The 7,527-nt window shown below is 38.5% G+C and overlaps 1 pseudogene; it reads right to left on the bottom strand.

The window, feature by feature from the left end:
- Positions 1-2,941: 2,941 nt before the first annotated feature.
- LOC132007061 (melanoma-associated antigen D1-like) lies at positions 2,942-4,025 on the bottom strand (annotated as a pseudogene).
- Positions 4,026-7,527: the final 3,502 nt, after the last annotated feature.

Below are 7,527 nucleotides of genomic sequence, written 5' to 3' on the forward strand. Positions count from 1 at the left end.
ATCAACTTCCTAATACTTTTTCTTTTATTTAATCTTAAAACTGTCTATTTTTATGGAAACTAGCTCCCATCCTTCTGGATTTTGTGAGTGAATCTGTGGTCATCCAAGGTATTTATTTGTTCAGCAACTATTTTACTGCTCCTATATACAATGAACTGTGAGGGATACAAACACAAAAAATCCAGGTCCCTAAAAGAACTTCCATTATAGTGGAAGAATATAAGACAACAGAAAGTTATAAGTGCCCAAATAGAGATACTGAAAGGTGCTAGGTAACCTCAAAGGAGAGAAAGATATCACTGCATGGGGGGGTGAATTAAATAGGGAATGATCTAGCCTGTACAGGTGTTTCTCAGAGATAATTGCAGATTGGTTCCAGGCCACTTCAATAGAGTTTAAATTTCAATAAAGCTAGTCAAATGAAGTTTTTTACTTCCTATGCATGTAAAAGTTGTATTTACACTATACTGAAGTCTATTAACTGTGCAATAGCACTATGTCTGAAAAAATGTAAACACCTTGATTTAAAAATTCTGATTGCTAAAACATGCTAACCATCATCTGAGCTTTCATTGAGTCATAGTTTTTTGGCTTTTGGAGGGTATTGCCCCAAGTTAATGGCTCCTGACTGATCAGAGTGGTATTTGCTGATGGTTGGAGTGTTTGTGGCAATTTCTTAAAATAACAGTGAAGCTTGCCACATTCATTGACTCTTCCTCTCACAAATGATTTCTCTGGAGTTTGTGATGTTATCTGATAACATCTATTAAACCTTCATTATAAGATTGTACAATTCAGTCACATCTTCAAGCTCTACTTCTAATTCTAGCTGTCTTACTATTTCTACCACAGCTGCAGTTATTTCCTCCACTTCAGTCTTGAACCCCTCAAAGTCCTCCAGGAGGGTTAAAATCAACAACTTCCAAAATTTTGTTAATGTTGATATTTTAAACTCTTCCCATGAATCAGGAGTCTCCTTAATGGCATCTAGAATGTTGAATCCTTTCCATAAGGCTTTTAATTTACTTTGCTTAGATCCATTAGAGGAATCATTATGGAAGCTATGGTCTCACAGAATGTATCTCTTCAATAATAAAACATGAAAGTGAAAATTGCTCTTTGGTCCATGGACTGCAGAACTGATATTATGTTAGGAGCACAGACACATTAATCTCATTACATATCTCCTTTGGAGCTCTTTGGTGATCAGCTGTATTATCAATGAGCAGTGATATTGTGAAAGGAATCTTTTGTTTGTTTGTTTGTTTGTTTTTGAGAAGTAGGTCTCAACGGTGGGCTGGAAATATTCAGTAAACCATATTGTAAACAGATGTGCTACCATCCAGACTGTTTCTTTTATTTATAGAGCAAAGATAGAACAAACATATATATATATATATATATATATATATATATTTCATTTTGCAGTTTCAAGTTTATTTCTCTCTTTTTTTTTTAAAGATTTTATTTATTTGACAGACAGAGGTCACAAGTAGGCAGAGAGGCAGGCAGAGAGAGAGAGAGGAGGAAGCAGGCTCCCTGCTGAGCAGAGAGCCTGATGTGGGGCTCGATCCCAGGACCCTGGGATCATGACCCGAGCTGAGGCAGAGGCTTTAACCCACCGAGCCACCCAGGCGCCCCCAAGTTTATTTCTGATACCAAAACTTGACAGCACACAAGGGGAAAGAAAAGCAACAAACAAGGAGCAGCAAATAAATTTATCCTGCATGCCACTTTCAGTCAACAGAATATAGCTCTCTAAAAAGCTATGTTTGGAAGGAATCTGATGCTTCAGCCTCACTCAGGGGAAAGACCATTGCAACTGATTAGCAACATCCACATCTCACTCAACCCAGAATAAACCAGTGGCACCAAAGTTGGAAGCAAAGTTGGCATTGGCTGTATCACCAGAGCCAGTAATGGGGCCAGTGAAGGTCTGACAAAATCTGGAGTGGGAATTTGGTGGTATCTGGCCCAGAATTTAAATGGGATTCTAGACCAGGGATCACCAAAATCTCTTTCCTCATCCTAGGTCAACAGCAATGTCATCTCAGCTCCAAGGCCCAGTTTACAGCCTCATCTCTAATCCCCATGCAGTTTTTCCCTTCCCACTGGTCCTCAGGCCAAGCTTCAGCAGCATCCAGAGCAGCCAAGGCCTCATCTGCAGTCTCCATGAACTGTCCAGTCCAGTCTCAAGGATCTCTCATTGGAACGTCTATCTCAGTACATTTATTTCACAAGTTTCATGGTAGGAATGGAGCCCCCAGAAGAACTCACACTCAGGAAGGTTGCCATTGGGCACTCATCTGTAATCCAGGAACTTTTGCTTTGAAAAATCATTAAGTGAGAAGTTTTCATAGATCTCCAAGGAGAGGAGACTCACTACAGAAAACAGTCCCACCTTGTGTAGTGCTTCCCAAAGGACAGCTACACTGGCATGATTGCCATTCATGAAGATGATGCTCTCATATCACTATGATAGTGTTATTGGGCTTGGGTGTGTCTTTGGTTGTCCCCAGTATGCCAGTCAGAGACTTGAGGTTACTGATAAGAATATACAGGGGTTCTTCTTTGTCAGTCTTCTTCAGTTGAATCCCAAATTTCTTCTCAGGATAAATGGTGTATTCATGGATGATGTCCCTCAGCATTTCTGAGTGCATGATGGGCACCTTGGTGTAATTTTTAAACATTAGGTATTTAACCTACTTATTTGTTTTTTCTTGAAGAAATTCCATATCTTGGGGATGTGAAGTACTCAGTTCTGTGAAGCATGCAAGGTGGGAGAGGGGTACAAGTTCTGCCAGTCAGATGAGAGTGACCAGTCAGTGGGAAGTGACCAATCAGCTGGTAGAAGCCAGTCGGGTGGTAGGGACCTGTCAGGAGGGCTTTACCAATCTGGAGTACCATGCCAGCCTGGGGGTTCTGATATCCAGGTGGATTCTCAAGCCAGGGGGTTAAGCCAGACAACCATACCAAGCCAGACAATGGGGTTCTCAAGCAACTGTGTTTTTCCAGATTGGTTGGGTCTGTCTAGCTTGGAGTCTCTGATATACTGGTGGGGTCTACCTGATGGGTTCTGATAGGCCAATGGGGTCTGCCACCACACATTGGGGGGAACACCATGTGGGTTCTGTGTAGTAACTGGAACTGGTACAGACCTCCAGGTCCCTGTAGCCCATGGAGTCCCCATCTGATCCCCACTGCGATTCTCATCCACATTCAAATTATTAATCTTATAGGCCCTCTCCTCCTGAATTATAGTCTTGGACTCCATAGTCTGATCCTGGAAAGCAACCACTGGTATCTGTGCAACTGTACCATCAGACTCAGGGATACCTATGTTGGTCTGTACTTCAGTCTGGGAAACGGCCATCTTGGCTTGGTTAATATTCTGGGTCTGGGTATCAGTTCTTGGAGCCTTAAAGGTATCATTTCAACCCTTAAAGGCTGTCTTGGGCTAAGTGTTGACCATCTCACTGGCCCTAAGAGAGAGAAAATTTGTAGGTGGCATTTGGGCCCACCTTAGTAGTGGTGTTCTAGGTCTTAAAGATCAACTAGGACTCATTAGCAGTTAACTTACAGGTGTCTTGTATCTGGAAAAATTTTAGGCAACATTTGGACCCTATGGGCTGGCATTCTGGGATTTATAGCCTCCCTTAGGGAGTGCATTGGGTATCTCCTTGATACTGAAAGCCTGAGAGAAATCATAAGTACCATTTGGGCCTTTTGTAGTAGTGTTCTGAGCCTTAAAAGATGTTTTGGACCTAATGGCAGCTGTTAAACCCTGGGTATCAGCCATCTCAGTGGCTGTTGGGGGCTGTTGGGGGCTGTAAACTTTGGACACTAGCATTTAACCCAGCTTCTGTGGACTGATTGGTAGGTGGCCCCTCCAAGATCTGAACTGCCTCCATCAAGGTCTATATATGTAAGGTACTCTCTTCTATAGAAGTCTCAGCCTAGAAGTAGAGGAGGCCCACACCACAGTACACTCTGTGAGTCATGGCTCCTGTCCCTCTGGCAAGAGCAGAGCCTTGTCTCAGATCCAGCCCCAACCCCTTTGTTTCCTCCCTTCTTCATCACTCAGAAGATCAGGATTGTTGTGCCTGGCTTTCTACAACCACACCCTCTCCTTGTCCAAGAGAAAATGGCAGTACAGCAGCCCAGAATAGACATCACTCTGAAGGGCCCTAGGATTTCTGGAATGAGTATTGGCTTTAACTTAAAGTCACCAGCTGTAATAGCCCTTAATAAGAGAGTCAGACTTTCCTTTGAAGCTTTAAAGCAGGGCATTGACTTCTCCTTTCTAGCTATGAAAGTCCTACTTGGTATCTTCTTCCAATAGAAGGCTCTTTGGAATATCTGTTGTTTAGTGTAGTCAACTTTAATTATCTAAGCTAGATCTTCTGGATAACTTGCAGCTTCTACATCAGCAATTGTTGTTTCACCTTGTACTTTTATATTAAGGGGACAACTTCTTTCCTTAAACCTCATGAACCAAATTTTGCTGGCTTAAAACTTTCTTCTGTAGCTTCCTCACCTCTCCTAGCCTTCATAGAATTGAAGAGACTTAGGGCTTTGCTCTGGATTAGATTTTGTCTTAAGGGAATGTTAGCTAACTTGATCTTCTATCCACACCAAAAATTGTCTCTATATCAACAATAAATCTATTTCTCTTTCTTATTATTGGTGTGTTTACAGGAATAGCACTTTCAATTTCAACAAGAAGTTTTGCTTTACATTTACAACTTGGCTAACTGATACAAGAGGATAGCTTTTAGCCTTTCTTGGTTTCTTGGTTTTTGATGTTTCTTCCTTACTAAGCTTGACAATTTTAAGCTTTTGACTTAAAATGAGAAACATGTGACTCATCATATCACTTTAACACTTAGAAGCCATTGTAGGGTTATTAGCTGGCTTAATTTCAATATTATTTCCCAGGGAATTGGAAAAGCTGAGTAGAGTGAGTGAGATAGGGGAATAGCCAGTCGATGGAGCAGTCAGAATAGACACATAAGGGCACCTGGGTGGCTTGGTGGGTTGAGCCGCTGCCTTCGGCTCAGGTCATGATCTCAGGGTCCTGGGATCGAGCCCCACAACGGGCTCTCTGCTCAGCAGGGAGCCTGCTTTCCTCTCTCTCTGCCTGCCTCTCTGCCTACTTGTGAGCTCTGTCTGTCAAATAAATAAATAAAATCTTTAAAAAAAAAGAATAGACACATAATATTTATTATGTTCACCATCTTATATGAGTGCGATTTGTGAAATTACAATAGCAACATCAATAATCAGAAATCACCATAACAATATAATAATAATAATCATAATAATAATGAAAGAGTTTGAAATATTGTGAAAATTACTAAAATGTAACACAGACATGAGATTAGTAAATTTTGGAAAAAATGGCAGTGATAGACTTGCTCAGGTTACCACAAAATTTAATTTGTAATAAATGCATTATCTTCACATTATAATTAAGCAAAGAAGCATAAAACAAGGTATGCTTGTAATTCCAAAGTGGAACCTTGTTTTGTTTAAGAGAGGTTCCTTTTAAATCATACTGATGACATATATTGAGTGGTTATCTTTTAATTCTACTGCAAAATCATTTCTTTTTCACATTGACAAAGTAGCTTATTATCATTTTTTTAGGGAATACTTAGACTGTTCTCAGAGATTACTTAATTCACTGGTTGTTGTGCAATGTGTTAAGTGTGCTTAGGAAAGGCTTGTTTCCTTTAAGGTTTTTCATTACACACTTTGTACCACCCACACCACTTATAAATTTATTTTTTAATTACAAAGGTAATCTGGAAAAGACCTTATGTGTATATGGTGTGCAGTTACGAGTCAAACCGATAGATGGATTTTTAATCAAACTTGCTTCTTCAAAACAAAACTATCCTTTCTATCACCTTCATTTTGTTTTAAAAAAATTGCAGAGGGACAAGTCAAGCATGTAAAAGTCACTGGTCAACCTTCTATTTCTCAGCTAGTCAAAAATGTCTCCCATGTTTTCATTTATTATAAATTATTGTGATCAGAAAAGGGCAAGTACCAACAATAATTAGTTCCTCTGATTAAAATAAGTCAAACCTCACTAGAACTGAATGAAAAAGCACCATAGTATATTTTTTCCTGAAATGCATTAACCTCACTCATATGAAACTTATCACAGGATTTATTTTGATATAAATACACATCCATTTTATTAGAAGTAACTGAACCACATACTGCATTAAATGTATTCTATGCACATGGAGAAGTTAGGTAGCTCAGAAATTAAGTAGCTGTCCTATCTTGTGATAATATAATTTATCTCTCTGAAAAATAAAGAGGTCATTGATGACAGTAATCTGAGATTCAAGAAGATAGTTGTTGAAAGTAGTGGATAAAGATTTAGGGCCTCATTCATAAAAGAGAAAGTGTTTCATTTCAAAGACGATTGAAAGGAAATTGCCAGGCCTCATGTGATTAACATTGAACTCACTATCTTTTTCCTCTTATGCTCAATTTATGCATATTAAGTCATTAGTCCTCTATTATTGTAAAAAAATGTTTGTTTATTTGTCGATGAGAAAATATATTCCTTACAGGTGTCCATTAGTTTCCTTCCATAAGAATTTAAGTGAAAACACATTTTTCACTTCAAATTCTAAGGCAGAGTTCTCAATGCCTTATTGTTAATGCCTACAGCATAACTGTTCTGAAACACTTCTTTATTTATGCTTTTCTAAGATACATTGAACATCTTATGGGAAAATACATCTGTGGAATATCACAGCAGTCATTCAGTTTCTGCTGGTAATCTATATTAACATTTCAAGAAGACCACATTCAGAAGTAGTGTTATAGCGATACTTAAGGGAGCACTTTTGTCCAAAATAGGAGAGAAAGTAATGATAACAGCAACCACAAAAACAATATAAGAAAAAGGAAATTTTAACACATTAATTTAATTTTGCATGATGCTAAAATAATGTATTGAAAAATAAGAACTTCAGCTAATCTGTTGTTTGCTCATTCTGCATGATTATAAATAACAGAGTCAACAATTTCCCAAACATTGACTTAACTTGCCTCCTTGAATTCCAGAATAGATATATTTTGTTACAAGTGAGTATATACAGAAAGGATAAGAAATTATACTTTCAGATTATTTTGGGGTAACATTGAATCAGTATCATTCTCCATAAAAATGGTTAATGATGTATGCTTTGTGTATACTTACTCTATAATTTAGTGCTTTTGGCACTTCTCCACTTCCACTTATTCCAGATGTATGATTCCCAATGTGGATAATCAAAGGTTATCCTTTGAAAATAACTGGTCAAAATATTACTTAAAAGACACAGAAACAAATTTGTAAAATAAAAAAAGAGCAATATTTTACTGCTTTTGGTAAACTCTGTTATTTCATATGGTGGCCAACTAAAAATTTCTTAGCTCTATCTGGACACTCTCTGGACCTATCCAAATACATACAAACCCACCTTCCTACACACACACACACACACACACACACACACA

The sequence above is a fragment of the Mustela nigripes genome, chromosome X, assembly GCF_022355385.1.
Source record: "Mustela nigripes isolate SB6536 chromosome X, MUSNIG.SB6536, whole genome shotgun sequence".
Taxonomy (NCBI): Eukaryota; Metazoa; Chordata; class Mammalia; order Carnivora; family Mustelidae; genus Mustela; species Mustela nigripes.